The 27052-nt window shown below is 38.0% G+C and overlaps 1 long non-coding RNA gene across 2 annotated transcripts; it reads right to left on the reverse strand.

The window, feature by feature from the left end:
- Positions 1 to 141: 141 nt before the first annotated feature.
- LOC144060662 (uncharacterized) lies at positions 142 to 26663 on the reverse strand. Of its 2 annotated transcripts, XR_013295972.1 has the most exons (4): positions 26569 to 26663; positions 24145 to 25081; positions 1682 to 1755; positions 142 to 1505 (listed from the first exon to the last, which is right to left on the reverse strand). It is a non-coding gene; the product is annotated as an uncharacterized LOC144060662 (long non-coding RNA). The 2 variants fall into 2 exon arrangements; XR_013295973.1 differs by lacking the exons at positions 24145 to 25081; positions 26569 to 26663 and adding an exon at positions 3653 to 3775.
- Positions 26664 to 27052: the final 389 nt, after the last annotated feature.

Here is a 27052-nt window from a genome sequence, read left to right on the forward strand (position 1 = left end):
AAGCAACGCCAGAGGTAGATATGGTATATAAAGAATGATTCTTTAACCTTCTAATCAAGTATAATATGGAAATGTGCAATGAATGTCAGCGTTGTATGGAAAACGTATATTTTTGGGGTGTTATAAACAAGTAAAATTGACAAGTACGTTCAAATAGATAATACATAAAAGTTACCATTGATACATAATAGATAAATAGACAGCTTTAAATTGATTACAAGTTAAAACAGGTAAGAATAATTTTTACTGTACATGCAGTTGTTATACGACAATACAGTATACAATATTTTTTTCTAATTTAGATAATTGGTATATGACACTTTAAATATATAAGTACAGTTTGTTTGTTTTTCTAATTGAATGACAACGATAAAATATTAGGATTTTTTTTTTCACATATTGTGAAATTGAACTATAATATAAGTTACAGGATGAATGTTCTACTTGTTACTTGTTTTATATTAATGTATACAGTTTTAAGTTAAGCAGGAAAGGTTTCAGATTTTTATATTGATAAGTTAATTTTGTTAGTTTGTATTCAAGTAAATTTCTGGATAATAACTTTTCCATGCGTTAATATCATTCAAAAATATGCATCCTATTCAACTCAGGTTTAAATAGTAAAAAAAAAAAAAGTTTCACCTACAAAAAAAACAACAACAACAAAAGTCACGCCAGCAAGATTAAAGGCAATCGGGTCGGCCGTCCTTGTCGATGAGGTGTTGGCAACCCTAGGTTGGATACACCAAGGACTGATCACCTAATAAAAAATAAAATAAAATAAAAATTGGGTAACATTTTGTCTGTGAGAAACAGATTGACTGAATTTACACTATTTCATATGGAAATGATTGCTTCAGTTAAAGTTCAAATCAGCCTTAGTCTGCCTTTTTTTTTAATACAGTATTATCCCCAAAACAAAGGTTCAACTGTAGATAACGGATGAAGAAAAGAAAATTACCAAAAGAATTAAAGAAAGGTTGAATCATATCACACAAATATATATACAGTACAGCATTTTCAGTTCTGAGACCGGGAAGATGTTTCTTTCCCTGTATATTCAACTTCATAAGTTTTCTACAAAACCTCGGTATACCTCCGATAAAAAAGCCACAGATTTATTTATTAGGAACAATATTTTCATAGTCTCCTCTCATATAAAATTCCATTTCTTTGTTCACTTTGATGAAATAGAAGGCAGGTTTAGATATTACTGTATGCCTTGGAAAAATGAATTATAGATGATTGGCCTGAGACTATGGTGCCCCTGAATCCACTCACAATCACATCCCTCTGCAGACTGCCTTTTGTAAAGAAAAGGCCTCTGTCATGTTTTCTTTTTGCTTGCTTTTCATGTGTGTGTGTGCACAGAATGGTGGTTTGGTGAACATTTTGGCCTGTAATTGGGGGGGGGGGGCGGGGATGATATTGGAGGGATACATCACAGCGCTCAGATTGAATTTTCAGCAAGCCGAGGTTTGAACAGGTCACAGGGCACCACAGGGCTAAAAGAGAGAAGAGGGAAAAAAGAAACAATGTGGTAGGAGGAGAAATTGTGTGTAAAAGAAGGATTTTCCTGATATTATACAGTATAGAGTAAAAAAAAAAAAAAATCTATTTTATTTGGCATTCAAGTGTGATCGCTGGGTGTAATCACACACGCGCACATACACACACTGACCTTTTCAAAGCGTTCCACATTTTCTCCACCGCCTTCCTCTTCATTAGCCCAGGGTCATTTTCTTTAAATTAAACCTACACACACATTGATAGAAACATGTACGCAAACATGAGGGAAAAAGGAAGAAAAAACAAGCATTAAAGTTACGTTCTCATGTGGAAAACAACCAATACTGTAATTGGTGTGATAATTATGCAGTATATGAATGTCCTTCTATTGTTATTCTCCTCCCACAAGCCTTGGTTTCCGTGGCCTATTGGCATCTATTTTACTGACATCCGCTGCATTTTAAAGAGAGCAGCATGAACAATCGATAGTGTTTCGAAGGCACTGCATGAGGAAGTAAATTTCAATATCACATCACTGTAGCAAACGTATATCTATCTACATTGTCTGCGTGTCGTGTCACAGGGCCTTTCAGCCTTAGACCCGCTGCTCACTGTCCGAAAGCCACTTGAGTGGACCATCACGAAAAAAAAAAATCAAAATGGCGACTCACACCCACTCATAAGCAAAAACTGTGATCTGTATAGGGTATTGAGGCTCCACATACTAGTGCTGGGCGATATGGAAAAATTCGATATGCCACGGTATAGTTTCAGTTATTCTTTAAAAAATTCGACAACACACTATGACTGTTTACGTTTTCTCATTCTATGTTTAAGTGACGTTAAACAGATATGTATCAAATGAAAAATGCATCCATAACTAGTGCTGATATATAAAATTATCAAATGCAAACAGAAGAAGCACAGTGACATTTTTTTCACAAAAATCTTTCAATTTTTGGAAAAACTTAATCCTTGTTTTAATTAGGCTAAAAATGCACATGTGATTTAGACAAATTATTTGAAGCCTTGTGTGGGCCGAAAGGAGCGAAGGAGTACCTATCATTCTTTGAGGTGGCTTCTTTTTTTTTTTAAACAGTTATTAATAATTACGGGTTTGTTGTTTTTGTTAAGTTTTCCAAAGTAGTAGGATTCGTTATTTTCATTTACCCACCTTGTTTTCTATTAATTTTCATTGACTATATAAGCAGTTCAAATAATGGATGGATGGAAGATAGTGGGCAATGGATGACCACTATGAATCATGAGTCACTGTTATGTGTTGTTCTGGCTGCCACCTAGGGACAGCTGTGAGAAATAAGCATGTAAACGAATGCTTTTGTCTGTCAAACAAGCGTTCTGTCACTTATTTTGTTTGCTAAGTAAGTAAGTGACAAATGCCGATGGACACGATAGGAAACAATAATTTTTTTATCGTCTTCGTGATAATATCGTCATATCGCCCAGCACTACCACATACAATATACACAGTTTTTTTTTTTTATGAACAACAAAAACTTGGCAGGATTGTCAATGAAGAAACAAATTGCCACAAAAAAAGAGAAAACACTGTGGATATTTTGAGAGGCTGTTGGGAATGATCAATCGCCCCATTCAATATTTTGGCAACAATGGCTTTCCACAGTACAAATGAAATTATAAATCTAGTTACTGATATATGGCTGCACACTCTAATTGCATTGCACTTGCTTTGTATTGTGTTTCAATATGACTTTTAAGTGAAATCAGGCTGTGTGTGCCATTTTCTGCAAATAGAAGTTTTATGGCTGCAAACAGATCCCGATCAGCCATCAAATTGTAAATGGGGCAAAGACACAACTAATGGCCGTTTACTGAGGAACGATAGCCCCGAGCTAAGCTCTTCACACTCCATAAGGAAATAATACATAATTCACAACTAACAGCTGAGCAATTGAAGACAAAAGAGAGAGAAATGGGAAGACAAGGGCAACAATGAAATGGGCGAAGGAGGTTGAAAAAGTCAGCAAGTGTGTACTGCGTATGTATACCTACCGTGTGGTGAGTGACAGATGCAAGTGTGGTGTGCATTCATGTGTAGGCATGCATGGATATGCGTAGTAATTTCTGCTAATAAGTACATGCGCATGCAATCGGTGCTAACCTTTGTGGTTGCGTGCACGCATGCACATCTTTGGCAAGCTTGTTCATTAAGTGCAGGCTGGGATTGAGGTGACAGTGAGCCCGTAAGAATAGTTAGCATCACACACACACACACACACACACACACACACACACACACAGAAGAACAACAGCTGTTGCTAATTAAAGATTCATGCTTAAGTTCCTGTGAAAACTCAGTGTGGCAATGAACACTGGGGACACGAAGTAGAAGGAGAGGAGGGACAAGAAAGACAGAGAGTGACAGATGAAGGAAAAGAAACCAGAGACAAAATACTCTCACTAGAATAAGATGAATGACTGATACAGATTTTTGTGTGGGAGATTTTTTTTTGCAGATACACACAAAATGATAATTAGGCCGAATTTGACCGATTCCTCCCTTTTCCGATCAAAGCCACGGTCAAGTCAAAAATGGATTCCAACTGGTTACTATATATAATGAACACTATGACCGAACATTTTACACTGTGTTAAAACACCCAAGTGAGGATTAGCGACTTGGAAAATAAATGAATAAATGAATAAAACACGGTCTATGGTGATGTAATGGGCAGTCTTTCTACTAATGCAAGGGTATCTAAGTTGGGATAATCGGGCCTAATTTGGTCATTTTTTATCTCTTGCAATCAAAATCAGACCTTGTCAAACTTGTTCAATATTTCCGTTCAAAAATTCTTGTGTGTGTGATGAACACTGAGTTGGGCCTAGCCACGGATATAATGAGTAAAATGGAACGCTAGCTAATGGACTCTTGGCAAATAAGGTCGTGAGGTCATAGTCATTGCAGATAATATAGTTAAAAATCTTGCTTTGCCGAATATGAGTCTCATAAGATACCATGGATTACCCACCGATGTTGAATTTATAAACTTGAACTTCTTGAACTTGTAAATAATTTTACCGGTATATTTGGATAACAAAGATTTGCCAGATCTGATGACAACATTTGTCATCAGATCAGACATTTCTATACAAGATGCAGAAACGCTACCAATAACGTTAAGCGGCCCTACACTTACACTGTGAGAGTTTTCAAAATTTTCATGGATCTGAAACAGAAAGCCTGGCCACTTCCTCTGTCTGACTTTATTTGACACCATAAAGCAACACACAAATTAAAAAAAAAAACAATTACTTAAATACACATAGAACACAACGTTAGTAGAATGTGGCAGCAGATACAGAAACAACGACTCATAAACAAAGCTCTACAGCTAGTCATAGTGTGATGACCATGATAACCATGATAAACCACATTGTTTGGATTCTAGCTAGAGACAAAATATGAGGCAAAGTTGCATTCATTTGCATAGTAATGGTCTTTCAGGCAGTTTGCAAGACGCTTGACTGATTTATACACCGATTAACGTCTCAATGTTTGCTCGGTAAAATGATGATGATGCAGTAGTGTCAGTTGAGTTGGAAAATACAATAACTTTTGTAATGTTGCATTGTACTTTTAGTATTATTTTGTTGGGGGGAAATATACAGTGAAGCTATATAGGGCAGCACAGTGGAAGAGTAGAAGGTCTTCCTCAGTCGAGAAGCTCTGGATTCAATTGAGTTGAATAGTTGTTTGTTTGTTATTGACTGCAATTGGCCACTGACCAGCCACTTGTTCCCAAAGTTAGCTGTCTCCAGTCTATATGGGTAAAGAAAAAATATACACTACACGTATGGTACATTCTCTGGTTTGAATTCAACCATAAATATTTCTTAACAATAATATGTTACATGTGACCTCAATAGTCTAAACATGCCTTTCTGATAATTTTTTTGAATTTGTGGAATATGAGTTTATGCAGCAAAATTCAGCAGTTTTTATCTATATCAGGAGGCGGCCATTTTGCCACTTGCCGTCGAGTGAAAATGACGTCACCGTTGCTCAGGTCTCAGGTAACAACCAATCACAGCTCAGCTTCAGAAAAAGGGTGCGCTGTGATTGGTCATTGCTTGAGCCCTGATCAAATGTGATGTCATCTTCAGTCGATAGCGGAGTGTCAAAATGGCCGTTCCCTGAGATGGATAGAAATGGCTGTATTTTGCTGCTTAATTCATATTCCACAAAAGCAATACTAACCAGAATACCGTATTTAGACTAGTGGGGCTGCATAGAACATATTATTGCCAAGATTTTTTTTTTTTTGTGGGGGTTGACTTCCCCTTTAAATTAAATAAATCTATGCGTGTAAAATTACACCTTATAGTAGAAAGTTCAGACTCAGAGTGTTTATTATATATACATGAATGGAATTCAGGGGTAAAAGATTTATATTTAAGTACCAAACGCTTCCGCTGTGCCATATTTGTCAGTATTACAAAAGAAGAAAACTTTCCACATGGTCATTTATAATTTCTAATCTTTCTGTGAGTGCTATTAGATACAATGCAGTCACAAATAACGAGACTTAGGAAGTCAGGGATGCACCTTACTAAGAATTTAATAGAAATGTCTTTTCTTGACATTTGCAAGGATTTAGCTGCTGCACCCGTACCATTGTGAACAGTAACATTTTACAAATGGCTATTTAATGCCTGCAATATACCAAACCTAACCGACCACTAACTTCCATTTTAAACATAAATATTTTTTATATGCACTTAATGGTCATGACCTGAAATGACTCTAAATACTAAATCCTAAAATGGGGAAATAACAACAGCTTTGACTGCATTAAAGCTGAACATGTATCTGCAACACACAGACAGGAACCGTGGCACTGAAGTCCATTTATGTAAAACCACAATTGCTTAATTATTGCTCAATTATGCAAAGCACAGTCTCCTGCATAATTAGCTGCTGCACACTATCTTATATGGAAGCCGAACAAAGGGATCATTTACAATTAAAATAATATTCAGTATTCAGTATGAAATACTAGTTTGTCAACCTGAAATCTAATGGATTACGGTATCAGCAGTAGTAATCATTTTTGACATGAAAAAGAAAAAGACGTGCAACGACAGGTTGGAAACTAGTAAAGTAAGTCAAGCTTATTACAAAACAAGAAACATCAATGTTTGATTCATCAAAGGATAGTTCATTTGGGGGAACATGTCGTTGGTATCACCTGATATGAAGAACTTTTTTTTCAGAATGAGTTGAAAGAATGAGCAGTCTTGCGATGTCTGTCATTGTGTATACGTTTATAAATGTTTGTCGAACATGTTCAGACTGAGCCAATGCATTGTTTTAACAGGATAAAAATAATGTGGTGATAGCAAAATTGATTCATAGCTTCTTAGAAAAGAGCTCTTTATATTTTTCATGGGACATCCATTTGGAGAGGCGCTTTTGTTTAAGTGGATAACGCACCCAGCGGCTAATTGAGGCATGGCATCTATTAAAGTGGAGGCTGCTATCTGAGGGGCATTCATCTTCATACGAAGCTGCTTTCACACTGGCTTGCCGGCAAAGTGGTGCATCAGAGGCGTAACAGTAGAACCGGGATTTATTCGCCTGTCCCTTTCAGACAGAACTCACCGAAGCGGGATATTACCGTGTCATGCAGCCTATGTGGCTTGGCGCAATGAAATAATCAATTGCAGCTGTCAGTGCGACAGCTACGATTGCTTTCAACACAAAGGGGCGGGTGACAGTCGTCTCGGGTGTTAAACTTGACACCCTGGTCGCGGTTGGTGGCGTTCAGCCTCTTTTACGACTCTGATACTGTGTCTGAAGCCTGGGGTGACTTCAATCGCCCATTCCGCATTGCCTACTGCCTGAAGCCAGCTGGGATAGGCTCCAGCGCCCCCGCGACCCTTGTGAGGAATAAGCGGTCACAAAAATGAAGGGATGGGTGGTGTGAACGGTACGATTCCGAATTTTTCACACCCGACCTGGGCCTCTTTCGTATGTGGATATAAATCGGATATGTATGCGATGCGTCTGCACTGTGATACGTCATCAAAAGCCTGATATGCGCTCTGCGCGGGCGGGAGAGATTGGATTTAACCAAAAATCCGAAATGGGCATCACGCCCTGCAGTGTGAACATAGTTCAAGACCATTTCAACAGTGCTGCTTTCAATTTTGTGAGAATAGCTTGGGGGCTATCTTATGAAAAAAGTAAATTTTTCTGCAGTAAATAAATAATTTTCGTACCAATTAAGTGAAATTAAATTGGTTGGGAATCACTGGTCTTCAGTGGTCTACTTATACATCATGAAATGAACCCAACACAACAGGACTGGCTGGCAAGCAATCTAACTAATCGCTATCCAGTGAAAATTTGGCTTTTGGGCTTTATTTCTTTCTTACTTTCGGATTTTGGATTTGGACTTTTCTGACCAATTGCGATAACACTTGTTGATAATGTCTCAGTGTAAACATGGATTCAGGAATTTATGATAGGGACAGACCAATTATTATTATTAGGCCAGGCCGATTATTGGCTCTGATATTGGGCATTTTAATGAATAACGGTATCTGCCTTTTTTGCTGCTGACCCTGAACCTTCTGAACCTTTTGTTTTTGTTCGACATTAAAACAAATAAATGTGAAAAAGATTGCTTTAAAAAAAATGGGGAAAACACAGAGCTATGGTACTTATTTTTTTAAATTTCCATTTAACTTTTTAAGACGTACTGATAACCTTGGGAAGCACCCTGAACATTTTTTTTTTGAAGTTTTAAATGTGGTGTACTGTCTAAGATTTTTTTTAAACTTCGACATTTTGAAAAGCCTGAGAAATTGTTCAATATTAAATAATTATTTATTTATTATAATTAATTAGCTTTAACACATTACCATAAAGTCAAGATAAGCATTTGTATTTATTTTTTTTTAATTGACGCCAATATATATTTTCCCCCTTTTTACTGAAAATGAATAGCGGCTTCAAATATCGGTTATCGGCCTCCTTGACTACTCAGCATCGGTATCGGCCCTGAAAAAAAATTAAGGTCTATCTCTAATTCATGAGCAGGAAGCTGGAGGAGCTGCCAGCCGTTTGTGTGTCTTGCCATCTACGTTGAACAATGATCCATCCTCCCTACTTTCCAGGAACTACTGGGGGAATGCTAGGCATAGATGACGAGTAGTTTATCGTGTACACACCAAGAAAGAAGAGATTAAGAAAAATATATCCAATTAAGGTAATTTTAAGATTGGTAGCATTATGAGCTGCCTCCGAGCCAAAATCATGCATATCACCAGAATTTGCATGAAGCCTTCATTTCATCTCGTTCGTGCACTTACGCTTACATTCACGGCCATCATACCTCCTAAAGCACGTCGTGTATAAATTAGTCCATCGGCCCCATTAGAACTATTTGTGTTCCCTGTGTTTATTTATTTTTTTCCAGGAGAGCTCAGTATTGTTCATTCGATTTGACATCATCATTGCTCTCCTTTTTTTTAAAAAAAAACAAATAAATTAAAAAAATTTAATAAATGTTTTTTTTAATATATATACATATATACACATATATATATATATATATATATATATATATATATATATATATATATATATATATATATATATATATATATATATATATATATATATTTTTTTTTTTTTGTATGTGGGTGAGTATGTGTATGTGCGTGTGTGTGTGCGTGCGTGCGAGCGTGTGTGTATTCATCAGTTCACCTAAAGCCCATTAAAAAAAATCCCATACTAATAATATAATATAATAATAAATTGCCAAATGGAGAAACATCAATGTAAGTTATCACGATGTAGTGGCTCTCGCTAACAGACAGAATTCAGTAACCAGATTTAGGTTAATTATTATTAATTAATTAATTATGTGTTTATTCTTAAATGCCATTTGGATGTTCCCCTCGCTAATTTCAAACAGACATTACTAGCAACTGCGAGGGCTTGCTTGGTGTAATACGGAGTCCTTCATGCCCGAGCGCTGCATCTTTGTTTGATTTGCGATTTGGTTTATGAACCCGTAGCTTTAATGGAAGAGACACACACTCTGATCCCCATTATCAACCTGCTGCCATAAAGAGAGGCAGATAAGAGGAAGAGGTGGATGGCGGAAGACAGAAAAGAGGGTGTAAAATAGACCAAGTCACAGCCCTCATTATCAAATCCCATCAATGAAGGAGAGAATCTGATTGAGAGGGACACAGTGGAAGGTAAGGGAGTTTTTTTCCCCTTTCAGTTCAACAGTGGAGAAAATAGATTGGTGTTGATGATTAACTGATAGAACTAGAGAATGGAGACAAAAGTGAGGATCACCCACAGTGGTAAAGATAATAGCAAGAACAGGCCAAGCCCCGATGAGCTTGTGTGAGGGCTACCAAGGAGCCCGGTCTGCCTTTATAAGTCAATCATTGACAGGATCTCGCCACCCCCTAATATTTCATCTGCGCCACAACTGCAGTCCACCATCGGCTGAGGCCACGATCCATTACCGATGGCCAGGAGCGCAGCATGAGGCCCACTCGGGGCAATGAGAGCGGGGTGGAAAAGTGAGGAACAGGGCAGGCGGGAAGGAGCTGGAAGGGGAGGAGGAGGGAAAGAGCCGATGACAAAAGGGGGATAATGGAAGAGAAGAGGAGGACGGGGATGAGGATTCTGAATGTATCCATTATGGAGCATCAAAAGGAGAAAATCAAATGGCCAAAAACAGCGAGATGGAAGCGAGAAAGTGATGGAGATGAGGGCTGAGTGAAAGTACAGGTCGAGAAAGACACAGATGGATATGGAAGGGAGATTGCTTTTTCTCTAATTACATCCCCTTTCACCGCCACGGAGACAGATAGAAAGCTAATTCCACCTGCCCTTCTTCTCATTCCCACTACAGTTCTAAAAGCACACGCTTGTTTTTCTCTTGGCCCTCTCACATGCTGCGTCTGTGTTCATGGTGCCAAATGAACACATGCCAATAATGGCCTGAACAAAAGACACATTTCTGATGGCTTACCCTCGACCGCCATAGTGCACTTTGCTACGGTGGAAGGCAAACTTTCCTTTTCCATTTACTGTATGTGTCTACGTCCAACAATCGGACCATTTATCACAATGCCATCAAAACTCAGCTAGTGTGGATCCGCACACACTTCATAAGGGGTATTGAACTGTACATTGGTGCCTTGAGATACAAGTTTAATTCATTCCTTGACCTACGTTTTAACTCAGAACACTCGTACCTCAACACATCTTTCTCCACTACAATGCCATTCCAGATTAAATTTTAATTACCGTTTATTGTCTTGCCTAAGATGCAGGGGCCACTGGGTTACAGTTGCAGGGTTCAATGCATTATGGATGGATTCAGTTGTTAGTTAGTCTAGCCTTAGTCACTCTTATTTGACATATAGGCCTTTATTCAGTCATATAGAATTGTGCATTGTTCCAGCAAGAGTTACTGAATGACACTTGTGTCGGTATGAGGTCTCTTTGATTCTTCCATGCAAGCTGCTCTTCCGTGTGTTTGAGGTTGCTTCCATCCATCCAGCCCTGACTCTCTCATTCAGGGTTTCCCTGCATCAACCCCACTCAATTTCTTCGACACATGTTTTCGTCAAACCCATCTGGATTCAGTCCTGCTCTCTGTTGTTACGGTGCGTTGCCGCTGTACGAGCAGAGTTCCATCATAAACTAAGGATCAAGTGAACCTTGCCAGGCTTTGGTGTTAATCCATCATACCTCATTAACAACTAGTACGAAATGTACTGTTGTCATCACATCAGTATAAAAACTGATTTGTCGTGAAATCACCTTATTTTTGTTAGCAATGTTCCCAGCCAAGTACAGGAGAATTTGCCGTCATTCATTCAACAGCAATCAAACAAGTGCAAGTCAAATAAAGTACAATATTACTCCCAATCTCTAAGGTTGATTTAAATATGAAAATGTGAACTGTCTTGTCCTTGATCTTACTTCAAATCATAACTTGGGCATTTCCTATTATAACATTTCGCAATAGATAAGTGCCAATTATTCCATTGTGATTACATTTGATTGAATCTTCATTTTCACACCCTCAGAAATCACAGATCTCATTGAAGGGGGTAATTTCCTTCTTCTGATGCTAATGATGACAATCAGAGCACAAAGGACTGGACGCAGCATGGATTACGCTTCAAATACAATGGAGACATATATCTAGGCAGTCGAATGTTGCCAATATAATCACACACTGCAGCCCCACCCCTCCCAAAAAAAAAGAAAAGAATGATGACTAATAACTACGAATTGCTATTGCGCACGCTATATTTGAGAGGTGGCATGAAGACTGTTGAAAGCAGTAATGTACTAAAGAGGACATATGTGACCTTTTGCGGATCCTGCCAATCTACACTTCAGACTTGTGGCTGATGGTCTGCAATAGCTACAAAAATGAAGTGCAAGGGAAAAACCTTTGAATGCAGCACACAATGAGTGGCAGGGCGCTCTGAACACAACTTGGTTTGCCATCGCCACGGGAGCAGTAGAACCTGAGCGAAAGGTTCTGATAGGCCCAGTGGGGAGGAGATTGGCCTGTCCCTGATTGGATGATTAGGGGCTGCAGGGGCTCAAATCAGCCATTTTCAGAAAGAGAGTGGTTTGGTTAAGTGGACTGGCACAGTGTGTGCTCTGTGTGGGATCTTTTTTTTTGTGTGGGAGCTCTTTGTGTGTTTCTGCACTTATGCCCTGCGCTTGTGTGTGAGGGTGGTCAGAGAGATCTCACCCAGTTTTAAAGCTGAGCTACATTTACATGGGGGTACATGAATGTAAGAATAAAGGCAGTGTGCCAGGGTGGGCTGAGAGCGCTTCGAAAACGAAACAGAAGTTGGTGTCAGAGGGTTCATTTGATGGGGGATTGAAGGTGAGTAAAACAAGGATGGTTGGTTTATCAGTGCACTGATGGGGGACAAGTATTAACATGAAACTAGGAATGGCTAGTGAGCCAAAGCTTGTCACCCCATATGTCAAACATGGAGCAGGCAGTGTTATAGCACGCTAATGGAAAACTGCTCTCTGGTGTTATTTGGCTGGATTTACACTGCATGGCTCAAGTCACACAATTCAAATGTTTTATATTCTCGAGTGGCACAACTCGGATATACAAAGAGCAAAAACAATGCCCATATTCAGAAAAAGTTTCAAACAAAATGAAGAATTACTTTAGTGAAAATGCAAAGAAACACCAAGTCGCAAGGGTCATATATTCGGTGGAGTCGCTTATTTGCTTCAGGCCTGTAATGGCGACACTGGCACACTGTTTGAGGAAATATGGATTTGTGTACAATTACAGCAGCCTCATAAATCACGTACAGCTATTGTTCATGATGCTCTCCATCAATGCTAATACTATTGTGACATATTGTTGACACTGAACCAATGAACTACAACAAATTGAGTTTGTAGCACTACAGCTATAGACAATTAGCTCATTATTGCAATCACTTTGAATAAAACAAATAGCCCTCTTCTATTAGTACTGTCACTTCATTTAATTAATGATAATCAAATGGCACATTGTAATTACATGAATATTATAGTAGATGTAGTAGCTAATAGTATAAAGGTAATGTAGCTGTATGAGTAACGCCTTGTAACGTTTAGTGGCGCAACAGACTAGAGAATATACTGTCATTCTGCATTTACATGATGAACCTGCTTACAACAGTGATTCCGATGTGGGAGTATGTACAGTGAAAGCAAAAGGAGTCGAGGCTAGTCAGTGTACAGGTGTTTGAACAAAGAACACAAGTTATTTTAGTCAGCTGGGTACCCATAACAACAGAGATGTGTGTGCGCGTGTGTGTGCCGGAGTCTACAAGCACATCGACTGGCTCAAACTGTCCCTCCACATTTCCACTGCTGTCACCGTTAGCGTGTCTGAATATGTGATTGTGTCTAAATCCTTTATTATTGTGAGGTCAACGATCCAGGCAATTTTATGGGATATGTTTGGCAGTGATTGTCAAAGTGTGGTACGCGTACCACTAGTGGTATGAGAAGACTCTGAATGAAATGTTCAAACTGTGCATAATGTTATAGTGGCTAAAACTCTTACGTACATTTGTCAGCTGTATTCAACTTTGAAGTCCAATACATTTGCATTTAATCTTTCAGAACTGTTTTTCCCAAACAATTAGGTGCATTTTTGTTACTTAGATGTGAATATAACCTCACTTCAATAATTTCCCTTGAGTTTCTGACCAAAACTGTGCACTGAGCTCGGTTCTCAAAAAATTGTTGTCATGATAGTCACAGAGAATGCATATTCAACTACTACAGCTTGAGCAATACTAAGCTAGCATTATCCCCATACACAAGCTGACCTTAGCCATGGCTGCTACATTGGTAGCATGACTTATTCGTAACGGTGGGTTTTTGGTTTGAAGTTAATTTATTTTCAATCTACAATTACATGTTCACCGTATTGGTCATTATGGTGGCACTTGAAGAGTCAAATATTGTCATCACCAATCTAATGGAAAAGAGGACCTTTTCATTTGAACTTTTTTGACATGAGATGGTCAATATACAAGGTACAATGACGCACTGATACAATGACACACTGAAAATAGTTTTAAAAATACAAAACAGACTGGTGTGTGGCTACATGTGTAGAGTGGACATTTAAAATATACGATATTTTAGTGTTTCAAGTGTAGTAGCTGTAGATGCTGGTGAAGGTACTTATTCTATTGTGATTATATTTGATTAAGTCATTCTCCTTGAGGCCAGAAATCACACAATCTCATTGAAGGTGTAATTTCCTACTTCATCAGCTAATTAAGCCAATCAGAGTGGCTCTTACCATCACCCAGCATGTGTGAATTTTAATGAAAGACTAACAAAGTTTTTCTTAGTGTGATATTTGTCCTTATTTTTTTTAAATATGGGAGTGAGGGAGCCGGGTTGAGATGGAAATAGTTATGAGTAATAGTGCTAGTGTCTGATCTATACGTATACTTCCTGTAAAAAGACAGCAGTTGCTTATAGTACTGCGCTCTTTCTATACATCATTGCTAATGTGTCTTAAGCATAAGTGTAGCCAGTGAATATGTTTAGTTCCTCCCAGCAGACTAGATGAAATTCTTTGAACAACTTTGCAAAGGACATAAAGAACCAACACAAAAAGCTAAAGTACATAAGGCTGCTGTTTTGTCCTCGGCCTGGTTAGGTATTAAGAGTGTTTGCTTTGTGTTTGAGAAACACAGGAAGATTTAAAGTGTTCATTTTAGTCCAAAATATACAGTATTATTTTTCACTAAATACAACTGCAAAGATTTGACTTTGTACTCTAAAATGCAAATAGCTCCACAGCGACCTGCATTAACTTGAGTGTGTGTGTTTTTAAATAAACACTGTCTATTTATTGACTTTTAAAATGAATAGGGGCTAGCATTTAGATCAGCCAAATCTTGTTTATTAGCTCTCAATCTGGTATTCAAGTTAATTCAATATCTAAAAAATATTAGAAACATCAGTCAATATAATGCATTGCATTTGTACACCAATGTGAACTACAACCACAATTAAGAACAAATTGTTGTTCACATTGATGCATTCGGGTTGCAGCCTTCTATGGCGTGGGTTCAAATTGATGTCGAGAAAATGCTGAGTTTGGGCTGGCAGGATCCCCTTGCAGGGCCAGATGAGGTCGAGGTCCCGTCCGACCTCGGCATCCAACACCTTAATCAAGACATTGGAGCTTAAGTAAAAATTGATTATGTTTCTTTGGAGCAGGGGAAAAATGTCAAAGCCGAAAGGAAAAAGAGGCTAATGTCTGAGCAGGACCAGTGACAAAACCAATTATTTTCAAATTTATGGGAAAGACTGAAGCTCATTGGGAAAAACATGGACTTATTTACAAAAAATAATGTTGTTTAGGGACAACTGCTTTATATGTGATTGGTCAGTCTTGAATGGGCTCATTTTTAGTTGTGTCATAATTGATACTATTTAGCCAATCGGTCTAGTATTTCTTTTTTTTAATGTTGTGTGGGTCATTTGGTCTCTTGTCTAGATTTCCTTTGATATCTGGAGTTCCCCTATTCAAGCACTGCCAAAAGCATATTCTATACTATTCTTCTATACTATTAATACCTCTCACAGTGTCAACTCAAAGTGAACATGATCATCTTTGTAAGGTCAGAATTTTCCTTCCAGTTCTTGTATTGACTCTCATTATAATGTGCAAGTAGTCATAACGTTGTGGCCAGTTGCCATGTATTCAGCAGTGGACATTTAGCTTCGCGAGTGTGGTGATTAGCACCATAGTGTGCGAAGGCGCCGTGTCCTGTCATGTCATAGACTTCTTTCATAGTAAACATCTGTTCAGTCTTGTGCGGGGGGCCGCTGGACCCGCTCAGTACCCACTACTGTGATAGCACCAACTAATGAGCCCGTCTGACAGACACACTAATATCATTCGGTTGAGCGCTCACACACACACACACACATGCACGCACGCACACACGCGCGCACACACACACACGCATATATATATATTCTTACAGGACCATAAATGAAAGAGTGTGCACAAACAGCCCATTTCGCACATAAAGCGACACACACTCCTAAGTAATTGCACAAATATCCAATCCCTAATGGAATCGGTAAATATACTTTTGGGGGGTAAATCAGTGTGTTTATTACAGCACATGTTACATGCACCACTAACAGCTTCGCAACCGCAATGCACATGGTTGTCTAATTAATCAAACCTTGCTCAAGGGAGGGAGGTGTCACTTCATTTGTGACAAGCGCAAAGAAATAAATTACAGCTACTGCCCCTTTGTTCTCACTCCAATGTGTGACTCACAGTGTTGAAAGTTAGAATAGAAAATAGACGGTGTTATTTGAAGGAGACCTATTATGGAAAACTGACTATTTATAATTGCTTGTTTACAATAGGCTGGTATGCCTGTACACGTCGCGTCAAGTGTGAAATTACCGTAAACAACAAAGTCAATCTTTTGTTATCTGGCTATTTCTAAAAAAAAAAATAATAATAAGTTCTGCACTTCCACCCCCTTCAGTTACATAACAGTGTGGCTAATTTCATAGTAAGCGACCTCACGCCTGTGACTTTGAGACTTGGCAATGCACCAGTGCCACTTTCAAGCAACCATCGGACTACACTGTCATATAGAAATACCCAAATATCCCATGAGTGCAAAGCCCCAGCTATCCTATCAAAGTCAAAAGGTAAGCAGAGCTGCGTTGGGTTTCGTAGAATCTGCAGCGTTCCCTTCTGATAAGTGGCACATACTTCATTTCTGTGTGGAGTTGTTAACATGGGGATGGGACAGGCTTGTGATTGCTGATGTGTGCACTACATATACTACCATATACACAATTATGCACACAAATTGACGCCCCGGGGGTTGTGGTGGCAACGAGATCTTGACTCGCAATTTGGCCCGGCACTATATGAGGTGGGGTTAAGGGTGGCTCACATGCATTAGACAGGGCCTCATATTGCATTATGAGGAGGTAACAAGAGAAGGTAACAAGTCTTATCTTGGTTTTCCTTTTAAGATGGTGCACACTTTTAATTAGAAAGTCTACATGTGGTGATACATCACACTTAATGCAGACAATTCCATCTTGTTTGATTTTTTTTTTTGTCCCTAAGGACATCATAAGAAGATCTCGAGAAGTCTACGAACAGTACATACAACCGATCTGCACATACATACCAGCTCACAAACTAACGCTATATTGACATTACAGCTATTTGCTGGGGATAGGGACCAAGTATTGCACTGAATAGCAAAAATAATTGATGCTCCCCTAAAATGTGTTTGTAATTGGATATAGAAGCCTCAAGATGGCTGCAAAGTAGCATAAACATCATACTTCGATCATGTATCCAATCACTAACCCATGTTACATAAACAACTGAATTCACTAGTTAAAACATTCAACACAAATAAACCACCTTGAAACTTGAAAAACATACAGATGAATGGATATACTGTAATCCGCCATTTCTGCCAAGCAACATGTTTTTTTTTTATTATCTTAAATTACACTTGTCTGTGTTGTTTAGTGCGTTGCCATTCTAAGAGTAAAAAATGCACGCCAGACAGCAGAGAGCAGTACTTTTTCCTGGTATGTACTATGTAGCCTACCTAAGTGCTTCCTAAGTGGTTGGTGCCCCCATTAGCGCTTTCATATAAAATGTATATAATTACATTCATGTATAAGAAGCAAATTGAGAGGTTGGTTGGTTCGACTCACGCAATGAATGAGCATTGCATCAATAAGCAGACAGCCGTACATACTTGTGTAAGAAATGCCACTAAAATACATGTACCGGTAATGTAATTTAAATGTTTATGAAGTATGAGTGATACATTAGACTAGCGAATTAGCATAAGAGCTTGTCTATTGTTGTAGGGAAAAAAATTCTCCAGGGTTGTTCATGAAATAATATATCACTCAAATTGAAATGAGGCTTATACTGTATTTAGAAATCACTTAGGTTAGGCAGACTAAAAAATAATCAAGGGGCATGCCAGTCTCTAAGATTGACAGTGGTCGAACCCCTAACTGGCCTGAGTTGCATTTGATGGAACAACTGTATAATATACACATGAATTTGTTTATTCTGTATTAATAGTGGGGAGTATAAATGATGTGTTTCATTAGTCTGATAGTGACAACCGTATTTATATTAACTAATTATATACTTAAAAACTACACTATTCTTATTTGGAGTCACAGTTTGTAAGTATGTAATAAGGAATAGTGTTTGCTTGTGTTTTATCATTGTTATGGATGATGAATGAGATAATTATGAAAAAGGGCTTCTCTAATCTTTCCAGTGAACTTTTGTAGAAACAATATATCAAGTCAACATTAGAATTGCCCGAAACGATAGGACTGAACAGTACTCAGAAGGACATCTGCTTTACTCCATTTATACTGTATCTACTTTATCTATTAAAAACTGACTTGTTGTGTGTGACCTTGGCTGAAACGTAGTCTTGATACTTCTCACAAAATCTGAACATTGTTGGACAAAGTATTAACTTGACTAGTTATTGCTGTAATAAAAAATAAAAAATAAAGCTCAGGACTGTTTTACCATAAATATTATAAAACTAGGGTGTAGTTGGGCGAATAAAAGGCATGTTTATGTTGCAGGGTTTTTTTTGTTTTGTTTTCTGTACTCCCCAGTTACAAACCCAGTTACAAACCCAATCTAAAATAAAACATTCACCGCATCTATTAACTCTGTAAGTGTAGTTTGTTTATACTTTGCCTTTTTTTTTGGGGGGGGGGGGGTGTCCATATTTTATTCATATATATATATTTTTTTTTTTTTAGGGGGGTCCACTACAAGTAATGAAAAAACAAATCAACAACAAAAAATCAATAACACAACTATTAACGGAATTTATTGTAGGATAGACACATCTCTGTCTTGGCTGCTTGGTACAATATGCAGTACAGTAAGCAGAAATTGGTTAATGAGCTTCATTTGCACTGTTCTACAGTATGTGTCTGCCTAAAATGTCGTCATTTCAAACTCCCAAGAACTCCACTTTGAACTTGAGAAAAATACAAGAGGTTGTCTCGGTGTGCTTTTGCAAAATGTAATGCTTGTGAATGCAAATAGCAATTTTTTTTTCCGACTGTTCGTTGTTGTAAAATAAGTTGTTCACATTCAAAAGGCAACATGATTGTCATGATGAACTGACAAGCAATCTGTAATGTATGCGCTGCACTGAAGATGAACATGTAAGGTGTTTATGAGTACTGAAACAAAGTCAGCGCTGCAGATAAATGTGGGTAAATCCACCTGTTGGGAGTTCAACATCATCCAATTAAATAATTAACGAAGTGGTGAGCCGAACGTGCGGTTTCCCTGAGTAAAAGTTCATTTAAGACCATTTATTGTGCGTTGATATACTTTAATCTTTTTTTCAGTGATCTTGTTGGGCAAAGCGTCATTTGATTTAGCATGTTCCTGTATATATATACAATTGTCAACACTAGGTGGCACTCTTGAACAGTCAGCATCAAACAGCATCCTCTTGGCATCCTCTCAATTTTTCTCCAGCCTGTCCAATCATCCTATATATATATATATATATATATATATATATATATATATATATATATATATATATATATATATATATATATATATATATATATGAGAGAGACACAGACAGACAGACAGACAGATAGATAGATGATAGATAGATAGATAGATAGATAGATAGATAGATAGATAGATAGATAGATAGATAGATAGATAGATAGATAGATAGATAGATAGATAATATTCTTAAATAACAGAACTCTTACAGTACTTAAGTACAAAGTTTGACAAATCTACCCAACAAAGCGGAGACCTGACTTTCCGGAAAGCACCGGTGTGAACCTTAACTCTTTGACTGCCAAAAACGTTAAATAACGTTTAGTAAAATCCTATGGAGGAGTGCCAAAGACGTTAAAAGACGTTTTTTTCAAAACAGAGGTGAAACTAACCATTTTCTATTGTTGATTACTGAAAAACGGAATAAGGTAGAAACAAACTTTTTTTTCTGATGAAAGATGAGAGTCCAATCTTTTATTTGGTAGTATGTGTGTTTCCATAGTCCAAACACATAATTTTCTGTGGACCTTGAAAGATCAGTCAAAAATGCTTAAATCGGCTGGCACCCACGGCATCCCTTTTCTGAAAACGTCTGGCAGTCAAAGAGTTAAAATTCCCACTATTGTCACACGCGCATTTAATCACAAGTTCTTTCATTAGAATCTCAGCTTCACCAAACAAAAACACCTCCTAAGAAAGTCATTTAGAGGGGTCACGCTGTTATGTAACTCCTGCCGGGCAACGTTGGCCAGTCAAGTGTATCCCTTGCCACATTATTACGACCTGGCCTTTGTACTGCAATAGAGCAGACGGTGACAGGCTAGAGGCTGACGGTCGGCCTCTGCTCTGTACGATATGAAAAATCACATTGTGAAGTCGAGAAAGATGAAGCTTTTCTATATTATAATACATCCTACATCCCAATGGCGTGTTGCCTTTGACATGCTAAAAGATGATTCTCTTAGAATTGGACAGGCTGGAGAAAAATGGAGAGGACGCCAAGAGGATGCTTATTGATGCTGACTGTTCAAGAGTGCCACCTAGTGTTGACAAGATGAATTATTGGCTGAAGCATTGGCCCAGGTTCATCAATAAATGTGCTCGGAGAGAGCAGAAACTCACATCCGACTTCATTTTGAGTCCCCGAATAATTGTAAAACTTTGAGACTGTGATGGAAATGTACTTAATAAAATATTTTTGATTTTCTTGCCCCTCCACCCATACTATTTATTCCATTAGTTGAAATGTGCTGTGAAAGAACCTCCACTCTCCACATCCATCACTAATCATTATTGCATCTTAGCGTAATTGCCCTCCTCCTGTTGCGCGTGCACACTTGGCGGGGCCCCTGAATGCCATCATTTCTATGCTGGGACAAGAAAGTGAGTGAGAGAGTGCAGAGAGGGAGAGAGACAGAGAGATATGCATAGCCAGCTCCTTTCCGCCACCAATCAAATTACTTGACCCAGCCGCAATTCATCACTGCCAGACTGTTTATTAAACAAAAAGCCATGATTAAATTATTAATGACAAAGATTAATTAAGACCCTGTGCAACGCACACATATGGGAGTTGGGTACACGCACACACACACACGGGCAGTCAAAAAAACGCAAAGAAAAAGACATAACACACACGCGTGATTTGACGTCACGTTTAAGTTGATTTGACGTCCGTGACAACCAGAGCCGCAGCCATCGAGCAGGGTTCAACGCAACATGCCGAGGAGCTTGTCAGCTAACTCAAGGGTTTGTTTATCGAGGTGCTAATGCTTCTGTAATGGTGTACTTGGGGTAGCATCTGGTGCAGTGAGAGGCCAAGTGCTGGTGGATATTTGTATGTATGTGTGGGTGAGATGAATCATTTCTTTAATACTCTGTATCAGTTTATATAATACAATATATCCAGTATTGTATTTCCTGATTTATTTTCTAATTATACATCATCGCCCCACACAACAGTATTTTCCATCCGTCTTTTTCTATAGCGCATATCACCATTTGACCCGCAGCGCACTTGGCAACGCAGCCAAACGTGTTTGAAGTGGACCATTGTGAAAGTTACAGATGGCGACTCTCTGCCGCACATCAAACGATTGAGCACTGTCCACTATTGATGTGCTACAACAGAAAAACTAACCGTACTGTAATAATAATAAAAAAAAAAAAAACATTTTTCTCCTTTCAAACTTCATATATATGTCTCTCTGCTTGGACTTGTACTAGAGATAGAGCGATGAGTTTTTTTTTCAGGGTCGATACCAATTATTAGTAGTCAAGGACGCCGATAACCGATATTTGGAGCCGAGATTTATTTTCATTAAAGGGAAAATATTGGCATCAAAAATGAAAAAACACAAACTCTAGCTCTTTTTTTAAGCATATGTTTATTGAACAACATACAGGGTTCGTAAAAAAAAAAAAAATCTTAGTCAATAGACGTCTTTGTTTTAAAAATCTAACAAAAGGGATCTTCCAGGGGCAGTAGCACGTCTTCAAAAGTTAAATAAAAACTTCAGTAAAGAGCTCCCTATTGTTTGCTATTCAACTTACGGGAAAGCTTTTCCTTTTTAGTTTAAACCCTGGAGAACCCACGGGGTCAAATTTGGCCCCTATAAATTCTGCTACTCAAATAACTTTTTTTTTTTACAAATTTAACTTCAAAAGTCCAGAGTGCCACTTCTGACCTCTGGATGGGGCCATCTAGTGGATGAATATTGCACTTACATGAGCCAGAGTGGTGGTGACAAGATGGCTGGCAACATGCTGTTTTGTTGAGCTGGAAATCAATCCAAACAAAACCATCTTCTCAGCAAACCATCAGATGGTAAAATTGTGTTGTTTTTTTTGTTAATCTATTTCATATCATGTTGCAGAATGCCTAGGAGTATGTTATATATATATATTTTGCTAAATTAGCAACTCTGAGCTAGTTAAAAAAAAAAGGGTTAAAATTGAAAAAACATATTTTGGTGTTCAGTGAACTTATAGCAGTCATTTAATGTATAATTCATAATTTTCCAAAGAAGAAAAGGGTTCTTGGGTTCTCCAGGGTTAAAATAACTTCCTTAAAGTTTAACCAAACGCTCATTAGCCGGCTAAACATTCTCATACACGGCACAATCATTGCTGCTACACTCGTGCACACGACAATATGCTCGGATTCATTTGCCACTCAAATCCCCAAATTCTGATCGACCCTACTGAGGACAGACGCTATAGAAAGGGATGTTTGTCTGAAAGATGCTGCATGGCTTCTCTGTATTCATAGAGGATATCTGGATGCACAATGGAAAGCCTCCGCAGTCTTATTGCACACCACACTTGATGATCATTCAGATCTATGGCTTGTGATTGCTCCCGGGGTGAATCACTAGACACCCGTCATAAAAAAACACACGCCATAAAAGAGCAGTAATGTGCGTGTGTGTATGTAAAAGAGAGAGAGCATATTTGCATTTTGTGCGTGAAGGTGGGTGTTTATGAGGAAAGGCAAGCTCAATGGGCCAAACAAACCACTCAGCACATTATAGCCGAGAGCACTAAATTACAGTGACAACAAAAGCCGTAAAGGCTTGTATGGCGTTGTAAACCACCAAAATCATTAGCACAGCTGCTTAATTGCCTGACCGAGCCTATCCTGACGCTCGCATACTTCCTTTGACTCCGTGTTCTACACTTGTGCGTCGTATCAGGGCTGCAAACAAACAGAGCGAGGCTGCGCGCATCCACGCCCTCCCCAAAGAAGCCATAAAGATGCGTGATGGATGGAAGGCCGAGCTTGTTCAGCGCAATCAGTCAAAGAGACGAGGCAGCGTTGCGATGACGCCGTTTGTTCCGAAACAAATTCATCACGCCGCAATTAGTCTGCTGCACAACAACCCCGCAGTCTCTTTATTACTTGAGCATTCAGCTTGTGCTGTGCCCAACATGGGTCCGGATGCTTTGTAGTTGTCCTGTCACTTGTGAGAGATGATTATTGACATTTGAGACTTGTATAAATCAATATAGATTCTGGATGTGTGCGTGTGTTTGTGTCAACATTGTCACCAGTAATGCTGATGTACTGTATGTACACTAATGTAACTTTTTTTTGTAGGTGAGTGCTAATGTGATGAAAACCGTAGTACTAGTAGACTAGTGAGTGTACTGGTAGACAAGTCGAGTAACCGATGACGTCATTGATACTTTTTCAGTATAATAGCAGTTTCACATAATGATATTTTTTTACAGAAAATTGAGTCAAAGTCGACTAGTCGATGACCTAATTGATATCTTTTCAATACAGTTGCCTACAGCAGTCCTAATGTGCTAATGTAATGAAAAGCAAAGTAGACTAGTCAATGATGTCACTGTATACTGTATACCTTTTTTGCGCTACGGACCACTTTTAGGAAAAAAAACATATTTTAACCAACCAATAGAAACATTTTATAAAAAAACAACTTACCATTTTGCTGAAAGTAGTTGTTTTAATAGGTAGGGACATCATATCCAATCTGAAAAAAAAAGCATTTATCTGTTTTTCCATTTCTATATCATTTGGGGTTTATTGTATTAGATGATAGACTTGCATTTTTTGCAACTTACCAATGTTTGTTAGAAAAATATATATAATACACACAAAAAAATAAAGTTTATCAGTTTAAAGATTAAATATCTTGCCAAGTGTATTCAACTAAATATAGGTTGAAATTGAAATGATTTGCAAATCATTGCCTTCTGTTTTTAAATTACGTTTTACACAACGCCTCAACTTCAGTGGAATTTCAGTTGTATAAAAAGCTCTAAGTATGATTCCACAAATGCATAAATGGCTGGGCAATATATCGAAAAAATATCGATATCGCAATATTGGCCCATGCAGTATGCATATTGCAAAGACATGCAAAAAGTTTAATTTGGAATTTTATGCTTTTACCTGAATTGGAACAGTCCGACGCAAACTTAAATGTGCATCACCATCCAATAGTTGAACATGATCTAGGGTAATACAATTAATTAACTAAGAATACATAGAGCTTGCTTATTTTGTCACATGAAAAAAAAATTCATTTGATAATAAAAATGTTATTCCTTTAAGTCCATGTTAAATATCGCAATAATATCAATATCGCAATATTCAACAACTATATCGCTTATTGCATGTTTTTCCAGTATCATGCAGCCCTAATACTGTATATAACTAAATAAATAATAAATGATTAAAAAAAAACCATTACTTTTTCTCCCTTTACTATCATGATTATACACACACATTCCCCCAATGTTTATGAAATTCTTTTCAACATCGCCCGTCCTTGGCACGTCCAGTCGATGAATGAACCTTCAAGAGTTATGTGTTGACAGGACGTACAACATGGCTTCCTTTGGTGCGCAACCAGAACCTAGAACAACAGAGTCAAGCACATAGACAAACAACAGTACCGGTAAGCATTTCCATATGTCTCACAGTGTGTGTGTGTGTGTATACAAGGCATCTGTCGTAGAACTTTCTCCACTTTGTATGGTTTTCTCATAAGGAAGCAAGAAGAGTGAGGCGTCAGCCATATAAACAGTTCACACAGTATCATGTGACCTATAAATCAGCAGTAGCTGAGTGAAGATATTATGAGAAGTTTTTGACCATTCATAATGTGACAAAATATATATATATATATTTAAATAATAAAGTGTTAAGTGGCTTAATTTAAAAAAAAAATGCCTTCAAGTGAGAAGGATTATTTACCCAATATATTAGTTTCCAAAATAGATTTTGAAATTGTAGTAAAAAGTCGACATCACAGAGCAACCATGTAATTGCTGCTTATCAGAAGGTAATACTGTCAACTAATGCTACGTAACACTGTATGCGCACCCAAGAAAAATGATTGTAGCTCAATTTACCATTTGGCTTTAATGTGTTGTTTCAGAAATACATGAATGAAATTATTTGGTTGTTTAATTTCACACTTTATGGTTGGGCATAGACTGTGGAGACCAAACTATTTGTATGAGCCATACATAAAGTCAGACATTTTAAATAATATATCACAAAGTTAGACCTTTGTCACCTGTGAATGAGGCAAGTGGAATAACCTTCCCCGGAACGCAAATAAATCCATTTGTACATGCATAACAGTTGGGGGCAGTAGTGGGATTTTATCATTTTTACAACATGATAAATGTTTCATGGGAATATCCTTGCAAGGAGACCTATTCATCATTAAAATAATATCATAAAAAAAACTTTAGCCAGGAAGTTGTGAACAAAAAACACAAGCAGCGGTGAGAACGTCCTTATCGTTGGCGGAGATGATAAAGAGGTTACTCTGACTATAAAATCGGTGTATGTTGAGGTACGCGTTGCTTGTTAGTCCGATCAGCGCCATCTTAGCTTGCAAATTGTGTAGGTGTACCGTGTGTAATAACACCAAGTACACGCTGCACTTTAGTAAGTTAACACCCTGCGACACTATTTGAGGACAATTTTAATACTGTAAATGTGTTAAAACATGATTAATATTTCCCTGTGTATGGTATGGATATACAGTACCCCCATCACCCCCCTTTCCCCCCCAAGACAAGTTCTTACAGCATTTATAGATTTTTGATGTTTTAAACACTTTAAAACACGACACATTTAATACGTTGAGAAAGACCAAGAGAAATGGATAAGGGGAATATTAAATATAAATATATATGAATAAGCGGTTTGGAAAATGGATGGATGGATAAACAGTAAGTGTTCTGCCATCCAAAAGGCAAATCATCATGCCGTAAACAAATCACGTTTTTTTTCCCCCCCAAAATAACAAACTTATCATCTGACAATATGCATAATCATAATCATTCATAATCATGCCCAAATATGTACATTATAAAATGAACCTACAGCAGTTGCTTTCTGATGTCCTAAAAACAGCGGATGGAAGAAGATTGAGACGTTTTGTAAACTCCGGACAAGGTGGCGGGGAAGATCACTTGTTCTTCTTCTTCCAAATCTACACAGTGTTGAACAATAGTGTAACGCCCCCATGTGGCGAAAAGCAGAATTACATACACTCACACATCCACCAGCTAACGCAAGTGTGGCTATATGGTGTTCATCAGGTGATGCAGTTAAACAAGTTAATGTGACGTTGTTAAAAAATAAAAATAAAAAATTGCTGTTGAATATAAAATATTAACAAAATATAAATCCACTGACCGATCAAGCTGTATGACTCTGCACACAGGCGTATTAGGACTATCATTCAATAAATCCCTAGTGTGATTTGCATTTGAATGTGTGACACGTGCACACTGCTAAAAGTTGTTCCTGTGTGTCGTGTCAGCCAGTTTTCAGCCAGTCAGCACTACAACGTGGGCACTCAAGC

The sequence above is a fragment of the Vanacampus margaritifer genome, chromosome 11 (assembly GCF_051991255.1).
Source record: "Vanacampus margaritifer isolate UIUO_Vmar chromosome 11, RoL_Vmar_1.0, whole genome shotgun sequence".
NCBI lineage: Eukaryota > Metazoa > Chordata > Actinopteri > Syngnathiformes > Syngnathidae > Vanacampus > Vanacampus margaritifer.